This window comes from Hemitrygon akajei, chromosome 10 (genome assembly GCF_048418815.1).
Source record: "Hemitrygon akajei chromosome 10, sHemAka1.3, whole genome shotgun sequence".
Taxonomy (NCBI): domain Eukaryota; kingdom Metazoa; phylum Chordata; class Chondrichthyes; order Myliobatiformes; family Dasyatidae; genus Hemitrygon; species Hemitrygon akajei.
The window spans coordinates 114,284,928-114,296,486 of NC_133133.1; positions in this window are offsets into that span (position 1 = coordinate 114,284,928).

Consider the following 11,559-nt stretch of genomic DNA (forward strand, 5'->3'; position numbering starts at 1 on the left):
AACCTTTCACACCCTGACTTATCAACCTCCACCATAACTACGCCCTATGATCTGGCTTCTACAGCCTGTGCCAATGAATTCCACAGATTCACCACGCTCTGGCTAAAGGAATTCCTCCTCATCTCTATACTAAATAGAAGTCCCTCTTTTCTGAATCTGTTCCCTCTGGTCCTAGACTCCCCACTATAGGAAACATCCTCTCCACATCCACTCTGAGATCCCCCCTCATTCTTCTAAATTCCAGCGAGTACACATGCAGAGCCATTAAGCAATCCTCATATGATAAGCCTTTCATTTTCAGAATCAGTTTCGTGAACCTCCTTTGAACCCATTCCAATGTCAGAACATCCTTTCTTAGGTAAGCGGCCCAAACCGGCTCACAATACTCTGAGGCCTCACCAGTGCCTGATAAAGCCTCAGTATTACATCCTTGTTTTTATATTCTAGTCCTCTCAAAATGAATGCTAACATTGCATTTGCTTTTCTCACCACTGATTCAAACTGCAAGTTAACCTTTAGGGAATCCTGCACAAGAACTCCTATGTCCCTTTTCACCTCAGAGTTTTGAATTTTTTCCCATTTAGAAAGCAGTCTATGCTTTTAACCTTTGTACCAAAGTGCATGACCATACACTTCCCAACTCTGTATTCCATCTTTTCCCATTCTCCTGATCAGTCTCTGACTGCCTGCAGCCTCCCCTGCTTCCTCAACACTAACGACCTCGCCACCTATCTCCATATTGTCTGCAAACATGGCCGCAACGCCATCATTTCAGTCATCCAAATCATTAACATAAAACATAAAGAGTATAAGGCTCAAAGTAATTTTATTTACAAGGTACGTATATGTCACCATATACAATTCTGAGATTCATTTTCATGTGAGCATACTCAATAAATCCACAGAATATTGCAAGTTATAGATTGTTAGTATTATGTATTGGACTGTACTGCCGCTACAAAACAACAAACAGAATCAATGAAAGACTGCACCAACTTGGGTGTTCACACCAGTGTGCAAAAGACAACCAACTGTGCAAATACAAAAAGAAAGAAATAATAATAATAAACAAATAAACAATAGCTATTGAGAACGTGAGATGAAAAGTCTGTGAAAGTGAGTGCATAGGTTGTGGGAACATTTCAATGAAGGAACAAGTGAAGCTGAGTGAAGTTATCCCCTTTGGTTCAAGAGCCTGATGGTTGAGGGGTGTTAACTATTCCTGAACCTGGTGGTGTGAGTCCTCAGGCTCCTGTACCTTCTTTCTGATGGCAACAGTGGGAATAGAGCATGTCCTGGGTGGTGGGGGTCCCTGATGATGGATGTTGCTTTCCTACAACGGTGTTTTGTGTAGATATGCTCAATGGTGGGGAAGGTTTTACCCGTGATGGACTTGGCTTTTTGTAGGATTTTCCATTCAAGGGTATTGGCATTTCCATATCAGGCTTTGATGCAGCCAGTCAATAGGCTCTCCACTACACCATCTATAGAAGTTTGTCAAAGTTTTAGATGTCATGCCGAACCATGCAAACTCCTAAGGAAGTAGAAGCGCTGCCCTGCTTTCTTCATAATTGTACTTACATGCTGGGCCCAGGACAGGCCCTCCAAAATAATAACATTGAGGAACTTAAAGTTGTGAACCTTCTCCACCTCTGATCTTCTGATGAGGACTGGCTCATGGACCTCTGGTTTGCTTCTCCTTGGTCTTGCTGACATTCAGTAAGAGGTTGTTGTTGTGGCACCACTCAGCCAGAACTAAGTTGTATTGAATGCTGAGCTGTAGTCGATAAAGAACATCCTGATGGATGCATCTGTGCTGTCCAGGGTTGAGTGAAGAGCCAATGAGATGGTATCTGCTGTGGACCTGTTGTACTGGTTAACACATTGGAGCAGATCTAAGTCGCTCCTCGGGCAGGATTTGATGTGCTTCATCACCAACCTCTCAAAACACTTCATCACTGTGGACAATAGTCATTGAGGCAGGTTACCACATTCTCTTTAGGCTCCGGTATAATTGAAGCCTGCTTGAAGCAGGTGGGTGTTCAGACTGCTGAAGTGAGAGGTTAAAGATCTCAGAGAACACTGCAGCCCGTTGATCAGCACAGGTCTTTAGCACCTGGCCAGGTACCCCGTCTGGGCTGGATGCTTTTCGTGGGTTCACCCTCCTGAAGGATGCTCGCACGTCGGCCTCAGGCACTGAAATCACAGAATCACTGGATTTGTGGGAGTTTGTGATTGTTCCTCCATGTTTGACAGTCAAAGTGAGCGTAGAAGGCATTGAGCTCATCTGGAAGTGAAGCCCTGCTGTCGCCCGTGTCACTTGGTTTAACTTTGTAAGAGGTGACAGTTTCCAAGTGCTGCTACAACACTCAAACATACTTCATTGCTCCATGCTTAGTCCAGAATTTCCACTTTGCCTGTCAGATGGCTTTCCGGGAATCATACCTGCACCTCATGTAACTTTCTTGGTCACCAGACTTGAATCCCTCTGATCTGGCTCTCAGCAGATTGAAAATCTCATGGTTCATCAGGGCTTCTGATCGGGGAAGACTCTGAGTGATTTTGTAGGGACACACTCATTTACAACTGTTTTAATAAAGCCTGCGGCAATCATGGCAAATTCATTCAGATCCTCAGGTGAGTCCACGACCGTGGCATAGTCCACTGACTTGAAGCAATCCCATAGCCACTGCTCTGCCTCTTTGTTGTTCTAATCTCTGGAGCTTTACTTCTGCTTGTACACAGGTAGGAGAAGGACAGCTAAGTGATCCGATTTACTGAAATGAGGTATGGGCATGGAACGGTAGACATTCCCTATGTTAGTGTAGCAGCGGTCTAGTGTATTGGAATGTCTGGTGTTGACGGTAACTGGGCAGGGCTTTCATCAGACAAGCTTTTTGACTATGATTTCAAATGCATAGGATAGACTGTTTCTTGTTTGGAGATGGCATCATGCAGGATCCCAAGCACTTCCAAAGAACCGATCCCAACACTAATCCCTGTGGAACACCACTAGTCACTGGCAACCAGTCAGAAAAGGTTTCCTTTATACCCATGCTTTGTCTCCTGCCAATCAGCCAATGTTCTATTCATTGTAGTATCTTTCCTGCAACACCATGTACTCTTATCTAGCTCACCAGCCTCATGTGCAGAACCTTGTCAAAGACCTTCAGCATGTACACAACATCCACTGATTCTCCTTTGTCCTCAAAGAATTCCAACAGATTTGTTAGGCAAGATTTTCCCTTAAGGAAACCATGCTGAATTTGGCCTGTTTTACAATGTGCCTCCAAGTACTACAAAACCTCATCCTTAACAGGCTCCAACATCTTCCTAACTACTGAGGTCAGGCTAACTGGTCTATAATTTCCCTTCCTCTGCCTCCCTCCCTTCTTAAAGAGTGGAGTGACATTTGCAATTTTCTAGTCCTATGGAACCATGCCAAAATCTAGTGATTCTTGAAAGTTCATTCCTAATGCCTCCACAATCCCTTCAGCTACCTCTTTCAGAACTCTGGGGTGTAGTCCATCTGGTCTAGGTGACCTATCTACCTTCAGACCTTTCAGCTTCCCAAGCACCTTCTCCCTAGTAATAGCTACAGCGCTCACTTCTGCCCCAACACTCTCGAACTCCTGGCATATTACTAGTGTCTTCCATAATGAAGACTGATGAAAAATACTTAATCAGTTCGTCCGCCATTTCCTTGTCCCCATTACTATCTCTCCAGCGTTATTTTCCAGTGGTCTGATATCTACTCTTGCCTCACTTTTACTCTTTCTATATCTGAAAAAACTTTTGGTATCCTGTTTGATATTATTGGCTAGATTACCTTCATATTTCATCTTTTGCCTCCTTATTGCTTTCTTAGTTGCTTTTCTGTTGGTTTTTAAAAGTTTCCCAATCCTCTAACTTCCCACTAATTTTTGCTCTATTATATGCCCTCTCTTTTGCTTTTATATTGGCTTAAACTTCCCTTGTCAGCCATGGTTGTATCATCCTGCCTTTAGAATACTTATTCTTTCAAATGTATCTATCCTGCGCCTTTCAATTTGTTCCCAGAAACTCCAGCCACTGCTGCTCTACCATCATCCCTGCTAGTATCCCTTTCCAATCAACTTTGGGCTGCTCTCTCTCTTGCCTCTGTTATACATTTGACTTTAACTTCTCCCTCTCTCTTTGCAGAGAGAATTCTATCATATTATGATTACTGTCTCCTAAGGGCTCCTTTATCTTAAGCTCCCTAATGAAATCTATTTCATTACACAGCAAGCAATCCTGAATAGCCTTTTCTCTAGTGGGCTCAATCACAAGCTGCTCCAGAAAGCCATCTCATAGACATTCTACAAATTCTGTCTCTTGGGATCCAAAATCAATACAAACCTGGTTTTCCCAATCTACCTGCATATTAAACTCTCCCATGATTATCTTAACATTACTCTTTTGACATGCATTTTTTAATCTCCCGTTGTAATTTGTAGACTACATCCTGGCTATTGTTGGGAGGCCTGTATAGAACTCCTATCAGGGATTTTTTGCCCTTGCAGTTCCATAACTCTACCCATGATTCTACATCTTCATTCACCTCTTCCTAAGGACTTGATTTGATATTTTACTAGCAGAGCCATGCCAGACCTTCTACCTAACTACCTGTCCTTTCAATACAATGTGTATCCTTGAATGTTATCACTGGCATACATCGTAAAATATGTTGTTTTGTGCAGCAGTACATGGAAATACATAATAAAATCTATAAAGTACAATAAGAAATATGTATTAAATAAGAAGTGCAAAAGAGATCAAAAAAGTAATAAAATAGTGAGGTAGTATACATGGGTTCAGGAATCTACTGGTAATGGGGAAGAAGCTATTCCTGAAACGTTGAGTGTGTATCTTCAGGGACCTGTTCCTCCTCCTTGATGACAACGACAAGAGGACATGTCCTGGGAGATGGGGTCCTTGTGTACATGGACACAAGAGATTCTGCAGATACTGTACTGGAAATCTTGATCCACACACATAACATGCTAGAGGAACTCAGCAGGTCAGGCAGCATCCATGGTGGGAACAAACTGTTGCTATTTTGGGCCAAGACCCTTCATCAGGACTGTATGTGTCCAGTTAAAGAACTGCACCAGTGACCATTGTATGAAGTAACTGTGGACATATTAATCTCATACACGGCGATGATAATTACAATAAGCACGGTAATCAGTGCAAAACAACAGTGGACCAAAGACAGTAGTGAAAAGTGAAGGAGTGGAGAAGGAATATTGAAGTGATAATGATGGAATAACTGAGGGAGATATAATTGTTACAACAAAGTCAGCAAGACCAGGAAACTGCTTATGGACTTCAGGAAGGGGAGGTTGAGGGAACACACACCAGTCTTCATCAAGGAATTTCACATTCCTCGGAAGTCTGACGTGGAGAGGGTTCCAAAATGTTATCACTGCGGCAAGATGGCATATACAAACTGTAAATCCCTGTTGACATCATAAGAGACCCAGTGGACAACATTTCACACAGCTCTTACCCTATCCATTCCCTTCACCTTTTTGGACTGACTATCTCCTCTCAGTCCAGATGAAGGACCTCATGAGAGCTAATGAACAGACGAGCATGCTTTCTGACAAGACAGCCGGGATTTACGGAGCATTTTAAAGGAAGCATTGTAGGGAGGAAATTCTGGGATTTAAGACAGACAGCGACACAGCTTCAGAAAAACTGATGCGGCCAGATGCGAAGGATTAAATATGTTCAGTCCATGTGTGGAAATCATACGGTGATCAATGGATTCTTTTTTGCACGCTGATCACAGGTACTACATCCAGAGGGCTACAGTAGACCATCCATTACACCTGCAAAGCAACTTCTCCATCAAATACTCGGCTGTATCCTGCAAAAGCCTGACTGAACATTCACGTGTCCAGGAAAATTAAAGTGATGTTGGTCGTGGGGACCAGGAACTAAAGAAGCAGTCATCACTGTCAAAGCAGTTTTATCAGTGTCAAAACAGAGATATCCACACACTGTATATGATTACTTACTTTCTTTAGTTTTAAAATTACATATTGATACTACTTTGAACTTCCATCTGTTCACAGGAAGATCTGAGTAAACTCCAAATTAGATTTTTAAATTTTTGCCCCAGACCAACCTCATAATCAATGCTTTATAGTTTTCTGCTAAAGTTAATCTTTCAGCTTGATTTATTTATCACATAAGCATTGAAACATCCTGTAAAGTGTGGGGGTGGGGTGAATCATTCAAACCTATCAATTATTGAAAGGCCAAGATAGAGGTGACATGGAGAGGATGTTTCCAGTAGTGGGAGAGTCTAGAACCCAATGAAACAGCATTGGAATACAAGGATGTCTCTTTAGAATAGAGATGAGGAGGAATTCTTTGCCAGGGTTTGATGAATCTGTGTAATTTATTGCCACAAACAGCTGTGGAGGCCATGTCATTGGGTATATATAAAGTGGAGGTTGATAGGTTCTTGATTTGTATGTCAAAGGTAAGGGGGAGGACGGAGTTGAGAGGGAATATAAATCAGCCATGATGGAAAGGCAAGCAGACTGGATGGCCTGAATGGCCTAGTTCTGCTCCTGGTCTTAAGGATAATCATATTGTTTTTGGTCTGGAGTCACATAGAGTCTAGGATGAATGGGGAGAGCAAATTTCTTTCTTTAATGGCCATGATCAATTTTAAAATTGGTTTATTTAATTGAATTTAAATTAACTGCTATGGCAGGATTTGAACTAGGTCATTAATGTGGGCTGCTGGATTCTGAGTCTCTGGTCCTGATCTACCCAGCTCCTCCTACACTCAGCCCCCCTAACAGCATGTATCTTCGCCAATCTGCCCATCACCCACACCCCTTCCCACTGGATCCCCTTCGTTGCCCCACCTGGATCCACTCGTGTTCCTCCCTTCCCCTCATCTCTTTATGCTATCTGTGTTCTAAGTTGTATGTTTACTCTTCCTCTCCCTTCTCTAACATGGCCTTTAACTAAAACTCTCAAATGGAAAACTGGATGCCAAAATGCGGCTGAAACGAATATCTAAATATGAAATGAATATCGCTAGTCTCCAGTGTCAGTCGACTCAATAATCCACTTCCTCAGGCAAGGCCGAATGCAAGCAGGCTCAAGACTCGAAAAGCACTATAATGAAGAGAAGATAATGAAGAAATACAGCCATAACGAAACAATAATTAGCTGACACGTGCATATTCACGAGCGCAATTGTCGAATCTGCTGTGGGCCCACCTGTGGGAGCATATAGACCGTGCAGCGGAGGCTGTGGTTCTGGCACTGAATAATGATTTGTGTCGGTTCCCGGCTCGTCCACGGAAACTGCAGATGATCTACAGCAGCAGTGGGAACCCTGTGGGAGGAGATTGCAAAGTTGCTGAATTGTTACACTGACTGGGACTGTGCTACGGGTGTCGTCTAACCCAGGGATATGGGGATCGGAACCTTTCTCAGGAGCAGATGTTGGCATTGGTCAGAGAGCTGGTATTATCTCAAGCCTCACAAGGGAAGATTAAAGAAAATGTATAAATGCAGAAGCAGGTGATGGTGAAGTAAAGCAGGTTAGTTTACTGACTAACTGCCCACCGGTTGTGAAAGGGTGGGGCAGAATTTCCCACTTCAGGGTGTGTTGAATGTTTGTATAATGTAATCCCAGAGCCTTGGGGGACATCGAAAAGGAACAGGCCCTTCAGCCCACGATGTTGTACCAAACTAATTAAACTATAGTAACTAAGTACCTAACTTAACTAATCCCTTCTGCCTAAACCCTCCTTATCCCTCTGTTTTCTGCACATTCGTATGTGTACCTAAGAGTTTTCTTAACCACCTCCACTGCCCCCTCTAGCAATGCACTCCAAACACCCACCATTCTACATGTTGGAAACTTGCCCCACATAGCTCCTGTGAACTTACCCCTCTCACCTTAAATGTGTGATATCTAGTATTAGACAATTCCACCTTAAGGGAGAAAGATTCCAGATACTACTTTATCCCTCTCTAAATCTTATAAATTTCTTTAAGGTCTCTCCTCAGCCTTTGTCACTCCAGAGAAAACAACCCAAGTTGTCCAAATTCTCCTTGTGGAGAACACCGTCTTATCCAGGCAGCATCTTGGTGAACCTCTTCTACACCCTCTCCAAAGCCTCCTCATCCTTCCTATATTGCGGCGACCGGCACTAAACGCAGTGCTCCAGGAGCTGAGCAGAATTTTATACAGCTGCCCTGTCAACTTCTAGACTCTTGAACTCAAAGACACGATTAATAAAGGCAAGAATGTTGTCTTTACCACCCTCGTTCTGTGCACCCACCTACAGGGCAATATGTACTTGGACGCCAAGATCCTTTTTAGCTCTCTATGAGAAGAGGACTCGGGTAAGCCTGTAGTAAAGACAGGTTTGTTTAGAGTTGCTGCAAGATGTGTTGAGAGGGGGTTACAGTAGGCGGAGGGGTGATTGGGATTGCAGAGAGTTCAGGAGAGGGGATGGGAAAGGTCAGGGGTGAAGTTCTTCCTCCCACTCTTATTTCCCACAGGGTTTAGTCTTGCTGGAGAACTCACTGACAAACAACATGAACATTAAGAAAAAAATTTTCTCATTGCGTCAGTGAACAAAGGGACAGCTGAAGGAATCCCATCTACAAACAAGAGAAAATCTGCAGATGCTGGAAATCCAAGCTGGAGGAATTCAGCAGGCCAGGCAGCATCTATGGAAAAAAGTACAGTTGACATTTTGGGCCGAGACCCTTCGTCGGGACTGGAGAGAGAAAAAGCATCCAACCCTGCTGATCAGGTACTGGAGATACACAGCATGATTGGACTCTGCCGTGTATGTTCGATGCATTGATGGTAACTCCTTTTTTTATTGCTATTTTCTGCTGTTTTGATTGGGGCAGACTGGCTTTGCAGCTTGCAGTCAACGAATGGCATAATGCTAGATGGATCTGAACGAATGTTGCTTTAGTTTTTAGATTGTTTCAAGGACTCTGTGGTTTACAGAAGAAAAAGGAGCAGGAGTCGGCCATCCGGCCCATCGAGCCTGCTCCGCCATTCAAAAAGATCATGACTGATCTGGCCATGGACTCGTCTCCACCTAACTGCTTTTTTTCCATAACCTTTAATTCCTCTACTATGCAAAATGTTTGATGCTTTACAATCCTTTGAGGGCACTACGTTTGATGTTTTACAATCCTGCCGAAGGGTCTCGGCCTGAAACGTCAACTGTACTTTTTTCCATAGATTCTGCCTGGCCTGCTGGAATCCGTCATCTTCTTGATTGATTTGATTGATGCAGTGTCATGTTCTCTACAGCGGGACAGGAATAAAAGGAGCTTCAGACGGACCCTAGGAGTGTGTAATGGGATGTTGCGGAGGAAGCTTCACTTTGTATCTGCACCTGGGAGGGTGTGATGTGATGGTGTAGAGGAAGTATCATTCTTTGTCTGACCTAGGATATGTGTGCGTGTTTTGATCACATCTACCCTCCATGCACACAGAACGCCCCAATCTTATGGGAGAGGACCAGAAATGGTGGAAGACACTGCATGTCTGATAACTGTTCTCAGAGTGGGAGATGTCAGTGTGTTCAGTGCTTGCTTCCAGAAGGCCAGAGTCTGATGCCCAGTCCCGCAAGGGGGGGAGAGGACACATGGACATTGCCATCGTTGACCATTTATCTCATGCTGCCATCAGGAAGGAGGTACAGGAGCCTCAGGACTCACTCCACCAGGTCCAGGAACAGTTATTACCCCTCAACCATCAGGCTGGTGAACCAGAGGGGATTACTTCATTTACCCCATCATTGGACTGTTCCCACAGCCTATGGAGTCACTTTCAAGAATTCCTCATCCCGTGTTCTCGATATTCATTGTGTATTTATTTATTATTACAGTGGTTTTCAGTTGATTGGGTCATTGGTTACTTTTGGGCAGCTACCTATTTGGGACAACACTTAAAAAACAAAAAAATAATGGAGAAAATAGCCAGGACTCGCTTTGTTTATTTGGAACACAAGGCCACTTAAATGGAACAGCAGACTGTTGCTGAAGTTTCTTACTAGTGTCAGTCGCATAAACTTGTGTGACCATGAAACATGACACGATTTGGGTGGCTGCGTGACTGTGCGGTAACTGAAATGCCTTTGTGATGAAGATGCTGTTGCTGTGCAGCTGGAATTTTCTTTTATATAATGTTCAAATAATTTTGAAATTGATAAAGAGAACATTGTATGACTAACAAAGGAATACTTAGATACTATTAAGAATTATGACAAAAGCATTGCCTCAAAAATACTGCAGTATTGTGATTTCAAATTTGTTGTTTCTGAGAAAGTTTTGTTTTTTTTTAATTTTTTTTATTAGTTTTTCCAAAACATTTTACAAAATTAAAAACCCCAAATCCCAATGAGGAGCATTAATACAGTGCAAGATTAAGCATACAATAACAATATGCTACAAAGGAAGAGAATTTAACAAAAAAGCACCTACATTAAAGACAAGTGAGCTTAGTGTCCTCCCCAAACCCCACAACACAAGAAAAAAACAACAACAACTCCAGACCAACCACCACACAGTATAAAGAGTATAAGTCTGGACAGTCAAACTCCCAGACTGTGAATACACTTAGCAACAGAGGATAATAATGCCTACTACCAGAAAATAAAAGGAGCTGAAAGCAAGGGACCGAAAAGAAGAAAAAAGAAAGAAAAAAAAAACCCTAGTCAAGAGGAAGGTTATGAAAGTACTCGATAAAAGGCCCCCAGATCTTATGGAACTTTAAATCCGAATTAAGAACTGAATAATGAATTTTTTCGAGGTCCAAGCAGGCCATAATGTCGTTAAGCCATTGCGCATGAGTGGGCGGGGCAACATCTCTCCATCTAAGGAGGATCAAGTGTCTCGCCAGGAGAGAGGCAAAGGATAGTATTCGGCATTTGGTCGGACCCAGACATAAATCTGTCTCGCCCCAAAAACCGAACAGAGCAATTAAGGGGTTAGGTTCTAGGTGCTGATTCAGAATACCCGATAGTGTAGTGAAGACATCTTTCCAGAATTTCTCCAAGCTAGGACAGAACCAGTACATATGGATGAGAGAGGCCACGCCCCTCTTGCATTTATCACAGAGCGGACTAATGCCAGGATAGAATTGAGATAGTTTAGATTTAGACATATGGGCTCTATGAACAATCTTAAACTGTAAGAGGCAATGGCGAGCACAAAGGGAGGTTGAGTTAACCGATTTGAGAACTGAGTCCCAGCTCTCCTCGGATAAGGAGATATTTAAATCCTGCTCCCAGGCCATTTTAATTTTATCCACAGGGGCCCGTCGTAAGGCTGCTAGTTTATCTCGGATAATTGAAATTAAACCTTTACCTAGTGGATTAATGGTAAGAAATAGGTCCATAGCATTTTTCGCAGGCATTTCAGGAAAGTTAGGAATTAAAGGAGCAGTAAAGTGTCGGATTTGGAGATATCTGAAAAAGTGAGCGTTAGGCAGGTTGAACTTAACGGAGAGCTGCTGAAAAGAAG